The sequence below is a fragment of the Carassius carassius genome, chromosome 25 (genome assembly GCF_963082965.1).
Source record: "Carassius carassius chromosome 25, fCarCar2.1, whole genome shotgun sequence".
NCBI lineage: Eukaryota > Metazoa > Chordata > Actinopteri > Cypriniformes > Cyprinidae > Carassius > Carassius carassius.
Window position 1 is genome coordinate 29634329 of NC_081779.1, and position 24981 is coordinate 29659309.

Genomic DNA, 24981 nt, shown 5'->3' on the forward strand with positions numbered 1-24981 from the left:
TCATCATTACATATGGTTTATAAGCCGAAATGTAAAAATAGAGAAAACGGACCAAAAAGGGCTTAGTACCCTAAGGGTTAAACATACATGAACCATAATCCTAAACTTGTCATTGTTAACAACATTTGGTCAAAATTACATTTTAAGTATAGAAGTCTCTAACTTCAAAAATACAACTAACCTGTCCACTTATTGTCATGCATGTATTTTTATACCATGACATTACTGTTAATCATACTCATTGCCTTATTATTATTATTACTTTTTTTATGCAAATCTTGTCAATTATCATACCATATTAGTGTACTCAGACTATATTAACGACACATTCAGAAGCAAATCCTCAATACTTCGTATAAAGTCAATTTAGTTCTCACTGTTTTGTCAGTTAGAAATGCTTACAGGTCATCTACCTGATCAATGTCTTAAAAACCCTTCGTTCATGTTTGTCATTTGGCAGTGATATTTATTTACTCGAAATTATTATAAACTGAAAAAGAGCAGACAGATTTCCCAATACTATTACTAAATGAACAATACTATTACTTAGTTCTAAACGGCCAAATATTTATTAAAGAAACATCCTCAGTTTCTGTAAATCTGTATTGAAACAGTATACATTATCAAAAAGCCCTGTCAGTGTTCACAATATTAATTTGATTTGACTTGACAGGTGTTCATAAGCAGCTCCATAGAGCCTATTACAATTGTGTTGTTTAAACATAATTTTTTTTTGCTGTGCTATTCCAATTAATTCAAACCTCTTGTTATGGTATTCCTCCATTAAGGGGCTATTCCCAGGAGATCCACACGTTTTTGTTCAACTTATCTCTGTTCTACATAAACCAACTATTGCGTAATTCAGACTTTGAGGAGCCACAAAGCCTTATGGCTGCTTTTGCTTTTGCACTTTATTACATAAAGAGGATTCACTCCTTTGTTTTCCCACCAGGCTTCTTTATGTGAGGGTGCTCTCTGGATAATTTGGTTAGTGACTTAGCCAATCTGTCACTGTTTTTCTGCCCTCAAGTCTAAAATATTTACCAGTCTAAATTTCACAAATCCAATCATATAAACACTCTTAAACATATTAATCCAGAGAGTGATTTAAATCAGCATTATAAAAGACAAAACAAGTCATTATTACCAGTAGCAGACAGAGCTGGATAACCAATCCACTTAAAGCTCGTCCCATGTTCGTCATTGTCTTTTCATTAGTTTCACTCAGAATTATCGACTTCTGTAAAGTAATTTCACTTAACACATCTGTAATGATAAAACACTCATTCCAGAGGTTAGTGACTCAATATACACAAAGCACAAACAGAATTGTCCTCCAAAATATACAGTAGTCATCCTCATGCGTGCACATACTTAACATAAATATTTAACATCTCATATTCAAGGTTTGCTTTTGGTGTTAAATCAGAAGGATTTAAACTTAAAAAAAAAATTCTGTACGTCTTACCTAGTTTGTTCCTAGTCTCTTATCTAGTATCAAAGTTTGCCTGTTCATTAATGCTTTTTATTTAGAGAAAAATCAGCTGGGTTGTTTTGGTCTTAAAATCATTGCTCTGTTTTGGTTACTCTTACTTAGCAGGCCGATAAGAGAAGCAGAGCACCATCCCTGCCTCCATTCAAGCACTCACTCTCTCTCTTACTGTGCAAAATATTAGTTATTTATTTATTTGACAGTTTTCACCAAACTTAAACTTAGACTATAATATCAAATTCATTACAACATATAACCCTTAATCATTCAAATAGATTAAAAATGTCAAAGTTTCTATATCTCAAATCTCAGTTTAGACGGTTTAAAATACATAATGCTAGGAACATTTCTTTAAAATTATTTTTATCTTACATGCTTAATTCCATTAACCTTTGTTATCTAAACCATCTCTTGATTCAGCAAAAGCAGTCCTCATTTTTAGCCACCACCGTATCTTGTAATCATCTTATGCCATGCCTAATGACCTGCATGAGTAAAGACTATGATATAGACATATTAGTTCAATATCATCTCAGCCTCATAAGAAATTTTGTCTCAAAATAATGGCTGTCATCACATGGTCTCAGATGGTTCTTGACAGCCCATTGCCATTAACTCTTTATAAATAAGCCTCTTTTCCTCAGGGTCTGATCCCTTGGCATAGTTGCATCAAGTTGTGGACGCTTGTCACAACAAGCAATCAAGGAATGCGGTTGCTGGTGATCAGGTCTGGAGGAGCTCACATTTTTGAGGCAGATTGCTGTACTTCCTACAGTTCCCCTCTTAATGATGCTCTAGGCCTATCAAGCATCCGCTCAACTCCAGTACCATCTCACATATAACACGTCCCTTCTGGGCAGGTGCCCAGTGGCGGTGACCCCCTGCCTTAGGTTGTCCCCTATTGGCCAGAAGAGAATCTTACCCGTCATTGAGAAATCACCTCATGCACACTGGTAACCACTCTTTCCCGTTGCAACATCCTCGACAGTCTTCTTCCAGAATCCAGTATTTCCTGCAGCTTAGGAAAGGTGCACTCAAGAACCATGAGAGCCATTGACAGCACCTACTTGTGTTAAAACATTGAAAAAGGTTAATCAAACTAATATTTAATCGCTAAAATCAATTGGATACCTCCAAACTATCATGCTGACATTACTCAGTGAATTTATTTTTCACACCCCTCCATTCATTGTAATTTTCTGTTGCTTCTGTAGCTGCAGCCATCAGGCCCTGTATAATGGTGGAGACTAAAAATAAGACAGAGACGTTACTGGTCATAGAACAAATAGCAATACAACTGTTTAACTATTCAAAATTATTACATCTATAGCTCAGGGTCTGTATTATGATTTTAAAGACCTCATGTCTCTTCAACAATTGCTCCTAAATTGTTATTCATTATTTTTATAATCTCTAATTTCTTACATGCATTGGGCAGTTGAACATTTAACTAACCATTTCCCCCCTAATGCATTAAATCTGAACTCTTTTTATCATGTCCTTTAGCATCTCAGTGCCTATGATTTGACTGAAACACTGCTGTACTATAAATAGCTTCTCACTTAAACACAGGCTCAGATAACGGCATTTTAGCTTACTTTGAATGAGAGAGAGAACTCTGAGGGATTCAGGACTCGTAACAATGCATTTTCATTCATTTTTAACATAATTGCATCGTACTATCATTTTACTCAGTTTAAAACTTGTCAGAAATTATATGCATTTTAAAAATAAACATCTTTATATTTGTATTTTTACTTTATTTTCGCAACTCAAATGTTTCTCAAAGTTCTTTGCAGTCATTGTCATTACTTTTACATCAACTTGTATTTATTCATTCACTTAATTCTGGCCATGGCTTCAGAATTTCAACATTGGTTTTAAATCTGAGGTTATCTGACCCAGGTATATTACTTTGGGTCTTGCTAGCATGCTGTCTTCAAAGTTACTTTGAAACCCCCGTTAATGTTACTTGTTTACAACTTTATCATCTAATAAACAAACAATAATTTTCTTTTCTCTTCTTTTTTTTTGTTGTTTTTTTTTGTTTTTGTTTTTTAATGATGCTGCATGGCTACAATTTTGCAATCCAACAATAAAATTACTCTTTTGGCCAAACATTAGTAAATATAGGAATTACAAATTTTCCACTCAGAACATGTCTCTGGTATTTTTACTGCTTAAGCCAGAGTCATGGTGGGGACCAGAATGAGATAAAAACAACTGCTTCATCGCAGTCAAAGCAATCTTATCTTTTAAAGCAAAAAATAAGCTTCCAAGTTTTTCCAAAATGCTACTGCTAATTTGTGTGCCTATACAGTTTTTCTTTCAACAATTATGGAACTAGAACAGATCTTATGGTATCATTCTTTGTCATTTAAACCTATGCACAAAGAATCAGATTAAATCATCACTCAATAACTTCTGGGATAATTTTTAACAAATCAGCACACATATTTAAAAAAAAAAATTTATCTCTCTGGTTCTTTCTACGTTTAAAGCCAATCAAGGTTTTGTTTTAACATTACAATCAGAATCAAAGCTCAGACTGACCATTCTTTCAATGAATTCATAGAATATTTTTAAAGTCAGAGCTTCAGAGCCAAACTGTTTACAGCATTTGCTCTCTTCTGTTTCATTATTTTTTATCAGGGCTGAGCAAGTTACCTAATTTGTCAGTCATATTTAACATTATGATATAACATTGTAACATTAAAAAAAAGAACATAATTTTTTTTTACAATTTGTTTATTTTTAAAATGTAGGATAGTCTTAGGCTATAGTCTACTAAACAAAAATTAAAAGAAGAACTTTACACAAAGGATCATATATTTTTATTAAACAGTAAATAAATATAAGGCCTATATATATATATATATATATATATATATATATATATATATATATATATAAGCTAAATGTTTTAATTTCATTTTCATTTCGGTTCATTCTCGGTTTAAAAAAATCTTCAGGTTCCATTTGCAGAGCGAAATGGGAACGGTCCAGCATTTAGCAATAATTAGTATTAACTCTGTTATTATTCTTGATTTTTTAAACTACCAACACTTTGCATTTTTGAATTATGCCTTATGTGTGACCAAAAATTAAGTATTATTTGTTTCATCTGTTTGATCGCTGCTGCTTCGCGCACATGTTCACTGGAAACAGCAGTCGTTCACCAGACATTTGGCGTGAGCACTTTGACATATTGTTAATTATGATTTTTTTTTTCATCGATAATGAAACGCACACAGCCTATTTACCTCATGAATAATAGTTAAGCTTCAAATGGGCAACATCACGAATATGGAAACGTTTGGATTTCTCCCGATTGAGAAAGCCCAAGCTTACCTTATGCTTAGCTTTAAATTATTATTATTTTTTTTTTTTATTAGTAAGCCTATATTATTATATACTGCAATTATATTTATCCATTAGAATTATATATTTTAATTATTGTTTTGTTCTGATAAATTTGTTAAATTTAAAGGATTGGTTGTAAAATATTTTCTTATAGCCTATTTTTTTCCTCTCACAAACTGATTTATTTTTTAGCGTTTAAAAAAAAACATGCAGCAAACGAAAATAGGTGATTAATCCCTTAAAATGAAGACTCATATATTTTTTTCCTGTGACAAACTTAATTTATTTTTTAGCGTGTTTAAAAAATAAAAAATAAAGAAAACATTCAGCAAATGAAAATAGGCGATTAATCCGTTAAAATTTGATACTCTTGGTTAATAGTAATTATAATTATTTTACTTCAGAACAGAGCCTGGGACTAATCTAGGCTAACCAGGGTTTTTTCTTTTCTTTTTTTTTTCATTGCATCTGAAAATGACTGTTCATTACATTCACTTCATGCGCTCTGGTGCAGATCAGCCTCCCGCGATGCTCAGCTGTGGACGATTTAAAAATGTTTGATATAAAGCAGTGGTTCTCAACCCGCGGCCCGTCACAAATTCAAATGCGGCCCGCACCACATGCTGAATTAAAAAAAAAAAAAAAAAAAACTTTATCAGTTTGTAAAATTTTATTTTTACATCAATTAAAAAAAAAATGCTACTAATGAAATATACGCTATATTCTAATGTTTTTATGTGAATTTTTTTTCTTCATATATTATTTTCAGACATGAGCAGACCTAATGGCATAAGCATTTAACAAACACATACAAGCGCGCACTTTGGCAGAATTCAATTCAAATAGTCATCAACAGCCATTAGGTAAATTGCCTTTAAGGTAAAATTGCGCATCAGAATGGACACATTTGTTTTTTAAGGGAGAAAAAAAAGAAATTCAAAAAATGCCAGCGAATGAACATGTACAAACTGTGAATAGTCGCTGTATCAGTATTGAAGGAGAAGTTCTGGATTTTCGTTTTTTTTTTGTCGCGCAACTCACTTGAAGTTCAGGCAAATAGAAACACCATACACTACGTAGCAATCCTTAATTGAAGAAATGTGGCAAAACATCTCTGGAGAGAACCTCATATTATTAAATTCAAAAGTGCTTTCCATATTTGGATCAAAATAGGCTACATTTGTGAACGCACATTTTCTGAAATGTTGCGTGTCAGGTCATGCAAGCCTGCATCTTAAAGCCTCTTTCAAACTTTCAGCGTCCACGAGTCCGCTATGGACCGCTAGGTAGGCGTGACGTAAAAATTGTCATTGGAGAGTGTGTGCCGAGGCTCTGAGCAGACGACCGTGCGGACAGGTGCGCGTGGTCAGTAGGCTTCAAAAGCAAAATTGCACATGTGCAGGCAGAGTGAAGAAGCTCATTGCTACTCGAGACTGTGCAATCCGTCAATAAAAGAATATGAAGACAGTCAGATGTGCAATAATTGTGGGCAATTGCAGAGCTGGCCATCAGCCTGCGGATTCAGAAGTATAAATTGAAGAAGTCTGCGTCCGCGCTGGCCGTGTCTGCGTCCGGGTTTCTCATGTGGAAAGTATAACACAGGCGTTACAATCAAAAAGGTTTTAATTGCTTAAATAAATTATTTTTATTAATTAATAATATGTTATCATGTTTATTCTTGTAAAAAATACGTGTTTATTCTTTAAGAAAACAAGGGAAAAAATAAGGGACAATCCGAATATTTGTTTTGCTTTACCTATTTATGTAGGCTACAATTATTCAAAAAAATAAAATAAAAAATAATAAAATTATGTCATTAAAAAATACCATTGGCCTGAGTAATTTTGACCATTATAGAATTGTGACTTTAAAGATTAGTCATTTAGGTGGTAAAAATACTGTGAAATTAATAATGGCATGGATTTTAGAACATAACAACTGAAGGTTTATGAAACATTAGCCAATAAAGCAATCCTTTTTAAACAACGGAAGTTAAAGTTGTGAACTAAAATATTATTTCAACCATACAACATGTGAACAAATAAAATGCATAACGTTTCTGGTGTTTGGATTTGTACTTCAATATAATGAGCTCCAAGTTTAAGAATAGCCCTAGACTCGTTTCTCTCTCTCTCTCTCTCTAACAGCATTAGCTCAGTGAAATACGTCTTCCTCCCGTTAGAATGAATGTTTTCCTGCCTTGCTAAATGTTGGGCTCATGATCAATAAATTGTATTCGCCTCAATCTGATTCAGTAAAGTCAAACCGCAGACAGTGAAGCCTCGAGACCCGCGCGCTGTGAGGCGGGAACAGAGGATTCCGCTCGGTCTTAAAGCCTTCCGCAAACATCCACGATCACAAATAACAATGAATAACATAATTATCATTATGGTCTTGTGAAAATAATAATATGGGCTGTGAGAAAATTATGAATACAAAGAGTAGTGCTGCTGAGTGCAGGCATGTTTCAGCCCAGTTCCTCAGAGCCAAAACACAGACCGAATTCTGTTCAGCTGGAGGGGGTTGGGTTTTGGGTTATGCATGGCTTGTGGGGGTCGAGATAAAGGTGTGAATTGCTCTTTCATATGGACAGTGTCTTATCAGGCTTTCACTTGCTGAACCGGTTTATATAGGACTGTTGTTTTGGTTATATTCACAGTGCTGGCTCTCTCCGACGAGAGAAATGCAACATTCACATATTACACAATTCGTTTTCGTTTAAAAACATTTCAAGCTTTCTGTAGATATATTTTTAATGTATGTGAGACACCACGATATTATGTTAATAAAAAAATTATACATTCATTATCATGTAAAAATTAAAGTGATCGAGACTCCATCACGAGTACAATTCATGCCAACAGCCTTATAACTGCATATTCAGCAAGAATTCATGTTAAACATATTTAGCTTGATCAGAAGGTTACAATGACTGCAAGAGTCGAGCGGGATGTTAAGAGTTTGTCTGTTTCTTTTACTGATTATTTTTGGGTTAAAGCATGATTTAAACAGATTCACACTCAACCACTTTTGCAATAATGCGTTCAAACAAATGTAATCTTACAGTGCTACTACATTATCAGCATGCTATCTGATTTAGAAATCTTGAAGAAGTTAATCGATCTTTTTAGATAAAATAACTGACAAAGATGTTATTTTCATCACGAACAAAATTTTCACAGCAGAAAGCAGCAATTAAAGATGTAATGCTTACAATGTTATTAGTTTGGCATGTGATATAAGGAAAAAAGTTTACACATAGCTTAAGCCACTTTGAAACTCTCCTGTTATTTTTTTTATTATTATTTTATATGCTATGTTATGAAAATAACATTTCAAACATACTGAAATACTTTATTCACGGAGTATTGGTGAAGCGTGTTTCTGGTATCAGTGCGCGTGGAGGGAAAGTTTTTGCTGCTCATAGACTCTGCTGCGAGTGAGAGATGTTTCACCCAACGAAATGAAGACGACCGCTTGAACACAAGCACAGCACATCCGCCAAAAATCAACCTGCAGCAATGCTCGTTGATCGACTCGTCAAGCTTTACTTTTGTAGGTCGCATGGCAGTAAATAATTCGATAATATGACCATGCAGTCAATACAAATATTTAATAAAAACATTAAAACAAGCAGGGCTGTAAAATAAAACAATAAAAAACGCACGCCAGGTCTACACCGCACACAAGTGGAACGATCCAACAAAAGACAACAGAACACAGTGATGGATACACTGGACATGATCCCCATCAGTGAACTGATGCTCGTTTTGTTTATGACAAAATGTTCTAACACTGTGTTCAGATGATTTGACACTATAATGACACTATAGTGTCATCAAGTTTAGACACACTTTTCGCTGTGGTGCACAGATGACAACTTTCGCGTCCAGTGTAGACACAAAAAGTTTCTGCTCTATTTACAAACAAGTTCTAAAAAAAAAAAAAATCTAAACCAGTGGCATAACGAGATGGAAATATAAACTAGAAAATATATTAACAGGTCCTCCGTCCATGACACTGACTTACTGCGGAGCTGGCAGTTTTAATCTGAACAGCTCTTAAAGCTGAGTGGGTGGTTAGATGCATGATGGGCTAGTAGCCTATTAAAAAAATAAATAAATAAATAAAATAAAGGTCTTTCCAGCATTTAGGTATAACAGTACTGTTTTTTTAAATCATCTTGTTGCAGTTATACTGTAATGACGAAGTAGAGGCAGTCGGATCCATCTGCAGGACTTTATTGAAGCAGGTATCAAACCAAGGATGCACAGAGCATAAGACACTAAGGTAGCACGAAGCAACATGCAGCGTGGTAAAACAACACTTCACAGAGAAACACAGAACCAGGCAGTCCAGATAAAGGGGGGATAATGATTAACAGGTGGATATGATGATGCTGATGAGAAAACCAGACAGGGTTGGAAACTAATGATAGCAGAAGGGAAGGATGGGAATTGCAGTCCTAGAACTCAGGTGACAAGGAGCGCTTGAGACCGGAGAGAGGTGAAGGCACGCGCTCAGTGACAGGTGCGCGCTCCGTGACAGAGCCCCCACCCTGCGAGCGGCTCCGGAAGCGAGGACCTGAACGACGGCGGGGTCTTCCACGGGGTCTTGGAGCGGGACGATCTGGGTGAGTGTGATGGTAGGTGGTAAGAAGAGCAGGGTCCAGGACGTCCTGAGACCTGACCCAGGAATGTTCCTCAGGGCCATAGCCCTCCCAGTCAATCAAGTATTGCAGTACCCCGCCGCGACGTCTGGAGTCCAGGATGTCTCGTACCCGGTATGCCTCCTCGCCTCCGACCTCAATTCGGGGAGCCTGCACGGAACCGATCCCCTCCTGAGCCTCCTCTCTCCTGGGAGCGGCAGCGGGTCTGAAAAGACACATATGAAAGGTGGGTGAGATTCTATAATGTGCTGGGAGAGCCAAACGAAATGAGACCGGAGTGATCTGTCGAAGAATCTTGAAGGGCCCAATGAAGCGAGAGGACAACTTCTTGCTTGGGAGCCTTAAACGCAGATCACGGGTGGAGAGCCACACCCACTGTCCAGGCCTATACCGCGGACCCTCACGTCTCCTACGATCCGCATGAAGTTGAAAGTGGCGGATGGCACGTCATGAGATGGACATGAGCGGTATTCCAAGTGGCCTCGCTGCGTTGCAACCACGTATCCACTGCAGGGAGGTCTGACGGCTCTCCTGACCACGGGAAGAGAGGGGGTTGGAAACCTAAGACACATTGGAAGGGCATTAGACTGCGGGTGGTATCCAGAGGTGAGGCTGATGTTGATATTGAGTTTGGAGCAAAGTCCCCTCCATACACGGGAAGTGAACTGAGGGCCACGGTCAGAGACAATGTCCTCGGGGAGACCAAACATACGAATTTGATAACATCAGCCCGGAGTGTGGACCACCAGAAGCGGTTGGAGACTAACTGTACAGTAGCAGTGATACCTGGGTGTCCCGCGCTGGGTGTGCAGTGAACCCATTGAAGCACCCACTCACGGAGCTCGAGAGGCACGAAAAGGCGGTCCACAGGACACTCGGCCGGTACAGGAAGAGCTTGTTGATCCTCAGTGACCTCAGAGATAATATCCCACTGCACAGGTGCCACGATCAGAGTGGGAGGTAGGATGGGTTCTGGCTTGGTGATTTCGTTGAAATCCTCGAACTGACGAGACAGAGCATCAGCCTTCCCGTTCTTGGACCCAGGTCTGTACGTGATCCTGAAATTGCAACGGGAGAAAAACAGTGACCAGCGAGCCTGGCGAGCATTCAAACGCTTGGCAGACCTGATGTATTCAAGGTTTCGGTGGTCTGTGAGGACGGTGAAAGGTTGACGTGCCCCCTCCAGCCAGTGCCTCCATTCCTCCAGGGCAGCCTTCATGGCTAGAAGCTCCCGGTCACCCACATCATAATTGCGCTCTGCCGAGCTTAACTTGCAGGAGTAAAAGGCACAGGGAAACATTCTTGCAGGGTTACCGTGACGTTGGGACAGGATCGCACCCACTCCAGTGTTCGAGGTGTCAACCTCCACGACGAACTCCCTCTCCGGGTCTGGATGATGGAGGATGGGTGCGGCAGTGAATCTCTCTTTCAGCTGATTAAACGCTGCAGTACACTCAGAAGATCATCGGAAGCGCTTCCTGCCCTGGAGAAGAAATGTGAGAGGAGCCACAATGAGACTGAAGTTACGAATGAACCTACGATAAAAGTTGGCGAACCCCAGAAATCGCTGTAACTCCTTCACAGAAGAAGGTTGAGGCCAGTCCACCACGGCCTTGACCTTGCTGTCATCCATGAGAACCCCCTCAGCGCTGATGACATATCCCAGGAAGGTGATGCGCGTCTGATGAAACTCGCACTTCTGAGTTTTGGCGTAGAGCTGATTCTTAATCAAACGTTTGAGAACTGCACGCACGTCCCGTACATGAGCTTCGAGAGTCTCTGAAAAAATCAAGATATCATCAATATAAACAATAACCCTCTGATTCAGCATGTCCCGGAAGACCTCATTAACGAAAGACTGAAAACACAGAAGGACTATTGGACAGCCCAAAGGGCATTACCCGATACTCATAGTGGCCAGTAGTCGTAGAAAAGGCCGTCTTCCACTCGTCACCTCTCCGTATGCGAATGAGGTTGTAAGCGTTCCTCAAATCCAATTTGGTGAAGTACCGGGCTGAGCGAAGCATCTCCAGTGCTGCAGGGACTAAAGGCAGAGGGTATCGATATTTCACAGTTACCTCATTGAGACCATGGAAATCGATGCAGGGCTGAAGACTCCCGTCCTTCTTCTTGACTAAGAAAAACCCCGCGGACGCCGGGGATGTGGAAGTGGTGATAAATCCTTTAGCAAGCTGTTTCTCGATATACGCTCTCATGGCCTCAGTCTCCGGTTGCGAAAGTGGATACACACGGCCGTGCGGGGGAACGGCTCCAGGTAGAAGTTCAATGACGCAGTCACTGGACCAGTGCGGGGGTAAAAGTGAAGCCTCTCTCTCGCTGAAAGCCTGAGCCAGATCATGATATACAGCAGGAACTCCTTGCAGATTCACTCTCTCGGGGGAACTGTGGCTAGATTCAGGACCATGGAGAGCAGGCAAGCAGTGGGCGTGACAGAAAGGGGACCATGGATTGATTCTCCTGTCGACCCAGGAAATGAGAGGGTTGTGTCTCTCCAGCCATGGCAATCCCAGAATCACAGGATGAAGGGGTGAGTTTATTGAGTACAACTGAATTCTCTCCGTGTGACGAGACCCGAAGTTGAGCGTCAGAGGCTGCGTGATGTATTGTACCTCCCCTGTCCCCAGGGGGCGTCCATCCAGAGCGGCCACAGCCACATGAGACTCACAAGGAATGAGAGAGATATTTTTAGACAAGACAAACTCCAAATCGACAAAATTACCAGCGGCACCAGAGTCAATTAAAGCTCTTGTTTCACAACTACTCCCATTAAAATACAATGAAACTTCGAGGGTGAGAGAACGTGGAGAATTAATCAAAGGACCGCAGAGGTATCACTGGATCTGGGTCTTACAGGACATGAAACTCTCTGATGACCGGCTTGGCCACAGTACAGGCATAATTTACTCCGCATCCTTCTCTCACGTTCCTCTGTGGTGAGATGTGTGAAGCCGACCTGCATAGGCTCGTAATCCGTGCCGGAAGGGGGAGGAGTGAAAAAGCTGGATGTGAGAGGCGTGCGTCGAGAGCGGATGAGATTGTCAAGGCGAATGGCAAGCTCCATAAGTTCTCCGAGGGACATCCCATCATCGCGACACGCCAATTCCCCTTGCAGATGCGTTTGCAGCCCCCTACGATACAGCAGTTTAAGCGCTGACTCTGTCCACCCCGTCTGCGCTGCCAGGGTGCGGAAGGAAAGCGTGTAATCCGCTGCGGTGGAATTCCCTTGACTTAATGTGAGGAGTTGTTCCCCTGGTTCCTTGCCGCCAGCGGGATGTTCAAATACCTCTCTGAATTGAGACATAAACACATTAAAGGAGGGAAAGGTATGATGACCCCCAGACCAGAAAGCAGTCGCCCACTCCAATGCCCTCCCGGTGAGTAGTGAGCAGATGAATGAAACGCGGGACGCGTCATTGGGATACAGCTGGGGTTGCTGGCTGATGAATAATTCACACTGCAACAGAAATCCTCTACAGGCAGCTGGTGAGCCATTAAACTTCTCTGGTAGAGATAATTTGGGATTGCATGCAGCCGTACTCATGCTTGATGTGACGGGCACAGGTGCAGCGGGAGCTTGAGCTGAATTAGCGACCGCGCTCTGCAGAGTGAGAGTATGAACAGACCTCACAAGTTCTTCGGTGAGATTCGTTAACTTGGTCAGCTGCTGTTGGTGTGTGTGTAACACAGATGCCTGGGAATGAACCTCGGAAGCAAGACTCAGGAAGTCTGCTGGATATTGTGGTGGTGAAGTGTTCTGTAATGACGAAGTAGAGGCAGTCGGATCCATCTGCAGGACTTTATTGAAGCAGGTATCAAACCAAGGATGCACAGAGCATAAAACACTAAGGTAGCACGAAGCAACATGCAGCGTGGTAAAACAACACTTTTAGAAGCAGACAGACTGGCTAAACCGACCATCTGCTAGCTGCCTCCCGTCACAGAGGTCAGCTAATTCTCAGCACATAGAGACTCTTTCCACTAGATATCACACTATAGAGACTGTGTCTGTTCCCCGAACTAGAAAAAACAAAAAACGTCCAAACCAAGTTAAGATTAACAATTTAATTGAGGTTCAACAAATAAAAAACAGAAGCAATATGGATAAACAAATGATAAAGCTTGGCCTATTGAATATCAGATCGCTTTCTACGAAAACACTTTTTGTAAATAATATGATCACTGATCATAATATAGATGTACTCTGTTTGACAGAAACCTGGCTAAAACCTGATGATTACATTATTTTAAATGAGTCCACCCCCCAAGATTACTGTTATAAACATGAGCCACGTCTAAAAGGCAAAGGTGGAGGTGTTGCTTCAATTTATAACAACATTTTCAGGATTTCTCAGAGGGCAGGCTACAAGTATAACTCGTTTGAAGTAATGGTGCTTCATATAACATTATCCAGAGAAACAAATGTTAATGATAAATCCCCTGTTATGTTTGTACTGGCTACTGTATACAGGCCACCAGGGCACCATACAGACTTTATTAAAGAGTTTGGTGATTTTACATCCGAGTTAGTTCTGGCTGCAGATAAAGTTTTAATAGTTGGTGATTTTAATATCCATGTTGATAATGAAAACGATGCATTGGGATCAGCATTTATAGACATTCTGAACTCTATTGGGGTTAGACAACACGTTTCAGGACCTACTCATTGTCGAAATCATACTCTAGATTTAATACTGTCACATGGAATTGATGTTGATGGTGTTGAAATTATTCAGCCAAGTGATGATATCTCAGATCATTATTTAGTTCTTTGCAAAATTCATATAGCCAAAATTGTAAATTCTACTTCTTGTTACAAGTATGGAAGAACCATCACTTCTAACACAAAAGACTGCTTTTTAAGTTATCTTCCTGATGTATCCAAATTCCTTAGCATATCCAAAACCTCAGAACAACTTGATGATGTAACAGAAACTATGGACTCTCTCTTTTCTAGCACTTGAAATAAAGTTGCTCCTTTACGCTTAAGGAAGGTTAAGGAAAACAGTTTGACACCATGGTATAATGAGCATACGCGCACCCTAAAGAGAGCAGCCCAAAAAATGGAGCGCAGCTGGAGGAAAACAAAACTAGAGGTATTTCGTATTGCTTGGCGGGAAAGTAACATATCCTACAGAAAAGCATTAAAAACTGCTAGATCCGATTACTTTTCTTCTCTTTTAGAAGAAAACAAACATAACCCCAGGTATTTATTCAATACAGTGGCTAAATTAACGAAAAATAAAGCCTCAACAAGTGTTGACATTTCCCAACACCACAGCAGTAATGACTTTATGAACTACTTTACTTCTAAAATCGATACTATTAGAGATAAAATTGCAACCATTCAGCCGTCAGCTACAGTATCACATCAGACAGTGCACAATAGACCCCCTGAGGAACAGTTCCACTCATTCTCTACCATAGGAGAGGAAGAATTGTATAAACTTGTTAAATCATCTAAACCAACAACATGTATGTTAGACCCTATACCATCTAAGCTCCTAAAAGAGGTGCTTCCAGAAGTCATAGATCCTCTTCTGACTATTATTAATTCCTCATTGTCATTAGGATATGTCCCCAAAACCTTCAAACTGGCTGTTATTAAGCCTCTCATCAAAAAACCACAACTTGACCCCAAAGAACTAGTTAATTATAGACCAATCTCGAATCTCCCTTTTCTGTCCAAGATACTAGAAAAGGTGGTATCCACACAATTATATTCCTTCTTAGAGAAAAATGGTATATGTGAGGATTTCCAGTCAGGATTTAGACCGTATCATAGTACTGAGACTGCTCTCCTTAGAGTTACAAATGATCAGCTCTTATCATCTGATCGTGGGTGTATCTCTCTATTAGTTTTATTGGATCTTAGTGCTGCGTTTGACACAATTGACCACAACATTCTTTTGCATAGACTTGAACACTTTGTTGGCATCAGTGGAAGTGCATTAGCATGGTTTAAATCGTACTTATATGACCGCCATCAGTTCGTAGCAGTGAATGAAGATGTATCCTATCGATCACAAGTGCAGTATGAAGTACCTCAAGGCTCAGTACTAGGGCCGCTACTCTTCACGCTTTATATGTTACCCTTGGGAGATATCATCAGGAAACATGGTGTTAGCTTTCACTGTTATGCTGATGATACTCAGCTCTATATTTCTTCGCAGCCCGGTGAAACACACCAATTTGAAAAACTAATGGATTGCATAGTCGATATAAAAAACTGGATGACGAGTAATTTCTTACTGCTAAATTCTGAAAAAACAGAGGTGTTAATTATAGGACCTAAAAACTCTGCTTGTAATAACCAAGAACACTGTCTAAGACTTGATTGTTGCTCTGTCAATTCTTCGTCATCAGTTAGGAACCTAGGTGTGCTATTTGATCGCAATCTTTCCTTAGAAAGCCACGTTTCTAGCATTTGTAAAACTGCATTTTTCCATCTCAAAAATATATCTAAATTACGGCCTATGCTCTCAATGTCAAATGCAGAAATGTTAATCCATGCATTCATGACCTCAAGGTTAGATTATTGTAATGCTTTATTGGGTGGTTGTTCTGCACGCTTAGTAAACAAACTACAGCTAGTCCAAAATGCAGCAGCAAGAGTTCTTACTAGAACCAGGAAGTATGACCATATTAGCCCGGTCCTGTCAACACTGCACTGGCTCCCTATCAAGCATCGCATAGATTTTAAAATATTGCTTATTACTTATAAAGCCCTGAATGGTTTAGCACCTCAGTATTTGAATGAGCTCCTTTTACATTATAATCCTCTACGTCCGCTACGTTCTCAAAACTCAGGCAATTTGATAATACCTAGAATATCACAATCAACTGCAGGTGGCAGATCCTTTTCCTATTTGGCGCCCAAACTCTACCTACCTAACATTGTTCGGGAGGCAGACACACTCTTGCAGTTTAAATCTAGATTAAAGACCCATCTCTTTAACCTGGCATACACATAACATACTAATATGCTTTTATTATCCAAATCCGTTAAAGGATTTTTAGGCTGCATTAATTAGGTAAACCGGAACCGAGAACACTTCCCATAACACCCTATGTACTTGCTACATCATTAGAAGAATGGCATCTACGCTAATATTTGTCTGTTTCTCTCTTGTTCCGAGGTCACCGTGGCCACCAGATCCAGTCTGTATCCAGATCAGAGGGTCACTGCAGTCACCCGGATCCAGTACGTATCCAGACCAGATGCTGGATCAGCACCTAGAAAGGACCTCTACATCCCTGAAAGACAGTGGAGACCAGGACAACTAGAGCCCCAGATACAGATCCCCTGTAAAGACCTTGTCTCAGAGGAGCACCAGAACAATACCACAGGAAACAGATGATTCTTCTGCACAATCTGACTTTGCTGCAGCCTGGAATTGAACTACTGGTTTCGTCTGGTCAGAGGAGAACTGGCCCCCCTACTGAGCCTGGTTTCTCCCAAGGTTTTTTTCTCCATTCTGTCACCGATGGAGTTTCGGTTCCTTGCCGCTGTCGCCTCTGGCTTGCTTAGTTGGGGACACTTCATCTACAGCGATATCGTTGACTTGATTGCAAATAAATGCACAGACACTATTTAACTGAACAGAGATGACATCACTGAATCCAATGATGAACTGCCTTTAACTATCATTTTTGCATTATTGACACTGTTTTCCTAATGAATGTTGTTCAGGTGCTTTGACGCAATGTATTTTGTTTAAAGCGCTATATAAATAAAGGTGACTTTGACTTTGACTTCACAGAGAAACACAGAACCAGGCAGTCCAGATAAAGGGGGGATAATGATTAACAGGTGGATATGATGATGCTGATGAGAAAACCAGACAGGGCTGGAAACTAATGATAGCAGAAGGGAAGGATGGGAATTGCAGTCCTAGAACTCAGGTGACAAGGAGCGCATGAGACCGGAGAGAGGTGAAGGCGCGTGCTCAGTGACAGGCGCGCGCTCCGTGACATATACATTTGACTGCTAATTTAATGATAAAGAACTATATTAAAACTTGTTTTGTAAAATTTCTTCGTCATTTGAATATTGATTTAAAAATCGGTTTAAATCATGAATCAGATTTTTTTTTTCTAAAAAAAAAAAAAAAAAAACTGGGATTTTTTTTTTTGGCCATATGACATTACCGTACTTTAAAAGCAAGTAAAGAATGTTCCCTTTAAAATCACTTAAGTTGTCAATTAGGCTACTAAAGCTTTTTTTTTTACTTCGTGTGAATGTTGTTGATTATAATGAGAGAACTTGAGTTTAATCGTGAGGACGTTTTATTAATTCTTTAGAGTTTCAAAGATTTAATCGTGCTGGTTTAATTTTATTCGTTTATTGTTTTAAGCAAATTAGGCCTAAATAATGGGAACGAAATTATACAGTGCTTCACATTTAAACATGCAACAATTTCTTAATCAGTTTACAGACAAATGTCTTTTTCCCAATAAGTTATGTCAAAATAAAGGACAGGTAACAAATAACAAAAATGCATGTTGTTTTATTAAAGGAAAACATATATTTATATTTAAAATATAAATTAAAATATAGGCATGAAATATTAAAATATTGACATTTTGCATATTAATCCATGTAGCCTACCCCCCTAAAATAGGCTACCACTTTTAATGCTCCGATGCAAAGTAAACCACAATTTCTTTTGAATAATATAACGCATAATTAATGTAATATAAATAATACTGCACACCTTTTAAATGTGTCAAATCTAAAATATGGTTTAATACCATGTAGCTTAGAAAATATAAGCACAGACTCAGGCACAGGCTTGACATTTATCCTGCTTGAATTCGTTCTATGCACATAACTTCATAAATACCAAACTTTCATCTGTGAATATTAAATATATTAAATATTTAAACTATAGTGTTTTTCTTTCATTTTCCGTGACTGAAGCAGTCAAATGTAACACATCAGTGAGGCAAAACTGACGTCTATTTGCTAAAATGTGCTTTGATGCGCTTGTTTGATAACTTGTGGTTAAAGCGCCACTCAGCGGTCAAAAGCTGCAAATGCACTTTATAGACGGCGCAGCGGCGGTATCCGCGGCGGTAAAAGAGGCGTTTTTTTCTACTTAGTGTACATTCAAAAATCTGGGTGTTATATTAGACAGTAATTTGTCTTTTTTGAAAATTATATTTAATATTTTACAAAAACTGCATTCTTCCATCTTCGAAACATTGCCAAGCTATGAAACATGTTACCTGTTTCTGATGCAGAAAAGCTAGTTCATGCATTCATGACCTCTAGACTGGACTATTGTAATGCACTTCTAGGTGGTTGTCCTGCATCTTCAATAAACAAGCTACAGGTAGTCCAAAATGCAGCAGCTAGAGTCCTTACCAGGTCAAGAAAATATGAAAATAAGAAAATATCATATTACCCCAATTTTACAGTCTCTGCCCTTGCTATCTATTAAGTTCCGTATCAGTTACAAATTATCATTACTTACCTATAAGGCCCTAAATGGTTAAGCTCCTGCATACCTAACTAGCCTTCTACCACGTTACAATCCATCACGGTCCCCGAGGTCACAATACGCTGGACTTTTGGTAGTTCCTACCAAGAGCAAAGTCCACTAAAGGAGATAGAGCTTTTTCACATTTGGCTCCAAAACTCTGGAATAGCCTTCCTGATAATGTTCGGGGTTCAGGCACACTCTCTCTGTTTAAATCTAGATTAAAAACGCATTTCTTTCGCCAAGCATTCGAATACTGTATCTCTTAAATTGTGACTGAAGTTGTATCTGATCAAATGCGCATTCTTATTCTTTAGCTTGGGTTAAATTAATTAATTTTACTTTGTTGGAACATCAGCTATGCTAATTATGTCTCTATTTGTTTCTATGTTTTGCCACGGTAATTAGGATTTACACAAGCTCCAGTCTGGATCCAGAACACCTGAGAAGAGATGATGCTGACCCCTCAGAGGACCATGATGCAAACCCTGAATCAACAAACAGAACTAACAAATATTGCTTCAAGTGTGACTGCATCATATAATAACTATTAATTTTTCTGAAAAATCCTGTCATATGCGCACAAACTGACAGTCACCACTTATAAGCTACTACTAAATATTGTAGAAACTTAATTTTCTGTAAAGTTGCTTTGTAATGATTTGTATTGTAAAAAGCGCTATACAAATAAACTTGAATTGAATTGAATGGTCCAATAACTAAAATAAGGAAAAGATAAAATGAAAATGAAAATGTCCTGATAGCTTTAGGAAACTAAAAGGAATGATTAAAAAATAAACAAATTGATTTAATTAAAACTCAGGTTTGAATCTGTACCTTCAAGCTAAAAAGTAAATAAATGAAATAGAATGACAGAGAGGTAGAATAAAGTCAAAATAAAAATAACATAAATAGAACCAACATATTTGATAAGGGGCTAACAGGTGTTAGCACAAACAGGAAGTGAAACCAAGAGTGAGAGGGAGAGAGGTAAATGGATTATCTTAGCGTGTATAGCTGCTAAAAGAGTTCGCTTTGGATACACACAGATCTTTGTTTACACAAAGGTCTGTGAAGTGAGTTCTGTTATCAGATTAACCCGGAAGAGTCTGCTCACACTTCAGGGGTCACATGTTGCTAGGAGACCAATGCAAGCTCACATCACAGCCCAAGCGGAGCAGCGATTGATCTGCACTGTCAGTGTGCATAGGAAACTCACATGTGGTCGGAAGAGATACGCTCAGTCATGACGTCACATGTAACTCACAATTCAAAACAGCAAATTAACTTCACAGGCAATGATGAATTACCATTCTAAATTACTGCTAGTACTACATAAAGTTGGAAAACTTTATTTTCCTGGTTATGTGAATGCTGGGATGTTACTGGCTAGCTTGTCAAGGTCTTTGGGGGTCACATCATGCACTGCTGCAGGGATGCTTGGAAGGGACCCCCTCCCCTCTGTGGTTGCTGGAGGTATTATGGTTCTGTCTGTCTGCTGAGTTGTTAAGCAGAAAGTGCTGGCTCGTCCTTCGTGGTCGGGTGCATTCCTGGGAAAATTTACACTGCTGAGCGAGGGTGAGGTAGTAGGGTATCTCTACCACTGTGGTTCCTTTCACAGTCTATAAGAGTACCTGATTTCTCTCTGGACAGGTTCGTCTTGAGTTTTGTCCAGCTTTTCTAGGACCTTTCTGGATGCCTTTTCCAGCTGCTCTTGTTGTTCAGCAGCTGTCAGAGCCTTTTGAAGTCTGTTGGTTTCCTCCTTCAATTCCATTCTGCAGGGGTCCTTGTGGGATCCGTAAGTATGGCGTTATTTTTTAGTCAAAAGTTATGAGCATGTAAGACATGCTCATGGGCACATTATGTTATTTCACACGCGCAAAAATGAACCTTCAGCTGGCATGATAAAAGTACTTGCGAACAAATTCAACAACCGAGAGGTGTACATGTAGCTGCGAGCGCCTGGCATACTCTCATAGGTTAACTCTATTTGTACAGTGGAATCCTGCTCGCGCGCAGCAGGCTTCTGCTCGCGGAGTGCTGTTTTGCTTGCGCAGTGGATTTCTGCTCGCTCAGCTGATTTCTGCTCCCTCGAGTCTACATGACTTTTGACAATTTGGGGGGCGGAAACCAAGGAGGGCACTGACCCTCTTATGATTGGTCACTTTCACACAGGGACATCCTTGTGCCTTGATTGACAGCTCTCATTACAGGAAGCAAGGAGTTGGGTTAAGTTACCACCAAAGAAGAGTGGGAACGAATTAGAATGGGTTTCTAATATACATAAAATGTCTCTGTACATATAAAATGCTGCACAGATCATAGTTAAATCAATTACCATCGATGAATATATTAGCGACCGATGAAGCCTACGTTTTGTTAAGTAAGTTAACATTAACGTTACATATTTTCTAACTGAATCATAACATAATTGTTTTCACATGTACTTGTACATGTGAAAACAATTATGTTATGATTCAGTTAGCCTAACGTTAGTTGTCTAAGATGCAGTTTTTAAAGATTAAAAGTTTTAAAATGAGTGTCGGGCGTTCAGCATCACAAGTGTTGCTAAGGCGTTAGCTACAGAACGAATAGGCTAGCTAGTTACGTTACTTGTTGCTCAAAAATATGTAACGTTAATGTTAACTTACTTAACAAATTCCGGAATCTCCCCCTCCGTTCCTGGGTTCCATGGTGGCTGGGGAACAGATACGAAATCCCACACCGCTGGATCTAGGCATGACAGAGTCCTTCTGTCACGTACGGTGATACAAGAAACAAGGAGAGATCCAATTGCAGGTGTGAGATTTATTACAAGGTTAATGGGGAAACTGGAGACAGGTGGGGAACAATCAATTAACTAAACAAGGAGGAAGGTGACCAAATAAGGAGACAGGAAGTGATAATATGATACACACCGTGGGAACAGGAGGACACCTAGTGGAAACCCAGGGAACACAACCCAGACACTGTGACACCTTCTTAGGGCTTCGTTGTAATCGCTAGGGGCGTTGCAATACCCTTGTGGCATTCGAGTGCAGGTGTAACCTTTGCCCTCAAATTCAAATGCATGTCTTTATCAATCGTGTAAAACGATTTTAGCTTCCCCCAGAGAAGGACCCACCGCTTTGGTTCGTCCCTCTTCTAATTTAAATTCCAATCCTTATTTCTAAAAAAAAAAAAATAATTTTGAATACCATGAACTGTCTCTTACCCGAGAGTTCTGTTGCCACTCAGGTTCTTTTCTGATTCCAGTGGTGTCCCCTCCGGGCCCCGGCGGTCAGTCCCTTACTCCCTCAAACCTAATCGGGGTTAGGGCTGAACTTCTATAGTCCAGGATGATCAGTCACCGTCCGCTCACAGGTCCAGAAGACAAATCCAAGGAATCCCACTTCTGACACCAAATTGTCATGGCAAAATTAAAATCAACTCTCATCAGCATAAGAGACAGACTCACTCTCAGATTATAATAAAAAAAGAAAGCTTTTATTTTTTATAAAGAAGGTCAGACAGTCGTACAGAATACAAGTGATTACTGCAGAGTGAAACCGACCCAGGAAGAGGGCAGTCCTCCACCTTATATCCCTCTGCTGGGTCAAGGTTACAAAGTCTTAGCAGCTGTAATTTTCCATGGATAACATAAAACACACTCTCCTGTAATTTGTTTCTCACACATTTAGGACTTAGCCGAACAGGACATAGGGCAGCATCTTGTCCCAATCGCGCTTGTCCTCAGTAGCCACTCGACGCAGCATCTGCTTGAGCGTTTGGTTGAATCGCTCGACCAGGCCGTCCGTTTGCGGGTGGTATATGGTGGTGCGGAGCTGTCTGATTTGGAGGAGCTTGCAGAGGTCAGCCATCACCCGGGACCTGAAGGGGGTGCCTTGGTCAGTGAGTATCTGGGATGGTAGGCCGACCGGACTACTCAGTTGGAAGAGCTCCTGGGCGATGGCTTTCGCGGTGGCTTTGCAGAGGGGGATGGCCTCATGGTAGCGGGTGGCATAGTCCAGGATGACCAGGATGTGTTCGTGTCCCCGGGCGAACTTCGACAGCAGCCCCACTAGGTCCATTCCCTTCCGTTCGAAGGGCACCTCAATGATGGGCAGCCGAATTAGCGGGCTGGGGGAGGGGTGCGTGGAGACGTCTGTTAACCCAGGCGTGAAGCATGACCACTCTGGGGCTCTCGTTGGCCTTCAGGATCGCGGGTATCTGTTCAGAAACATAGAGAACACAAGCACCAGGGAAACAATGAGTGTGCACTTTACCTTCGGCTAATGTAGCACGGACGTGTCGAACGATCGAGTCTCCGATGATCACAGTGTTTGCGTCCCATCTCGCAGAGGGGAGCGAAGCGGTTCCGGGTGGAGATCTCGAAGACCGTGGGGGAGAAGTCGTCGCCCGGGGCCTGGATTCGCGTCCTCCGCTGTGGATGCACCCAGGGTCCATGGTGTCCTGGCGCAGGAGTGAAGGACATCTGGGAAGATCGCGTCCTGGGTGCACTGGGCCTCTGCAGAGAAACACACGGAGTAGACGTGTTGGGACTGTTAGCAGCGCGCTGTATACTTACTTACTTGTGAGCGTCAGCCCGGGATGATTCCAGTGCGGATCTCCGCTCAGCTAGGCCTGCCTCACATACAGGTCGTGAATCTGCTTCTCCACGGCCTCCAGCTTGAGCTGCACCGAATGCAGCTCAAACGTGTCCTTACCTGCAATCAAAGGTAGACATTCACATGCCATTAAAGCAAGTAACAGTGGGCATAGCAATGGTAATAGCACGTTTAGCAACAACCACGCTGCTGATGCTAACGGGCTTTAAGTTAATTGCGGACCCAGGAGATCAAAATAAAACTAGTGATAACGAGGCGCTCTGATTATTTTTGTTATAGAATACGATAGAGGATATATTCACACATTATAGAAACGGAAACAATGGTGTACAAAATAGATTTTTAAGATAAAAAATAGTTGATAAAAAGAATATAGTGACAGAGCTCAAACGCAGTGCAAACGCCAACAACAAATCAGTCTGAAAAGATATAGAACACCAAGTCAGAACAGTCTGAAAGTCTGACCCGAGATTGGAGTTTGTAGAGTTAAAGCTCTAGAAGGAGTAAGAGTTGAAAATTTTGGGTCAGAAGAATAATAATAATAAGAAGAAGAAGAATAAGTTTAAATAGGATTTTAGTAAATTGGCTTTCTCAAGCCAACTTAATTAATCCGGGATATTCATTTGTTTTAACTCAGAGGGAGTGTCAGCCACATTAAAAAAGTTAACAGCTTAACTCATTTGTGGATTAATGCTTATTGGAGACGTGAACCATTTTACACGATTCAGTTCGATTTGGTGAACTGGTTCAAGAAGATTCAGTTACATCGAATAATTCGTTCGCGAACCGGATATCACTAAACTGCAGCGTTTTGAAATCTCACAACAGACCCGGAAGAGAAGACAATGCTGAATAAAGTCGTAGTTTTTGCTATTTTTGGACCAAAATGTATTTCCGATGCTTCAAAAAATTCTGACCTTCTGATGTCACATGGACTACTTTGGTGATGTTTTTCTTATCTTTCGGTCTCACAGGTTTGGAACGACATGAGGGTGAGTTATTAATGACATAATTTTGATTATTGGGTGAACTAACCCTTTAATAAGTAAAGGGTAATGGGACAGTGAGACTGTATTCTCATTCTCTCTTTAAGAAAATTATTAAAATAATACATAGAACATGTCTGCACGTTAAGTCAAAGACAAGAAAGACAAGTGGCTTTTGAGGGATCAGAGTAAAGACTGGGGTCATGTTTAAAGCACAAACAAACCGCTGCCAGCTGCTCTGAGAGTCCCTGACATATATATATACAAAATTGGGACCAAAAATTATTCAGCACCTTATAAAGCACCATGTATTGCTTATATATATATATTTTTCTGAATAGCTAATGCAACCTTTTCACAC

The 24981-nt window shown here is 40.1% G+C and overlaps 1 long non-coding RNA gene across 2 annotated transcripts in view; it reads left to right on the forward strand.

Annotated features, from left to right (window-relative positions):
- Nucleotides 1–24981, forward strand: part of LOC132104552 (uncharacterized) — a 119273-nt gene that overhangs the window by 74529 nt on the left and 19763 nt on the right. The window contains exon 1 of one of the 2 annotated variants that reach the window (XR_009423541.1): nucleotides 19533–19552. The exons of the other annotated variant lie outside the window; for it this stretch is intronic. This is a non-coding gene — a long non-coding RNA (uncharacterized LOC132104552). Of the gene's footprint in view, nucleotides 1–19532; nucleotides 19553–24981 lie in introns of those variants that run through there. 2 annotated transcript variants of the gene reach the window in all.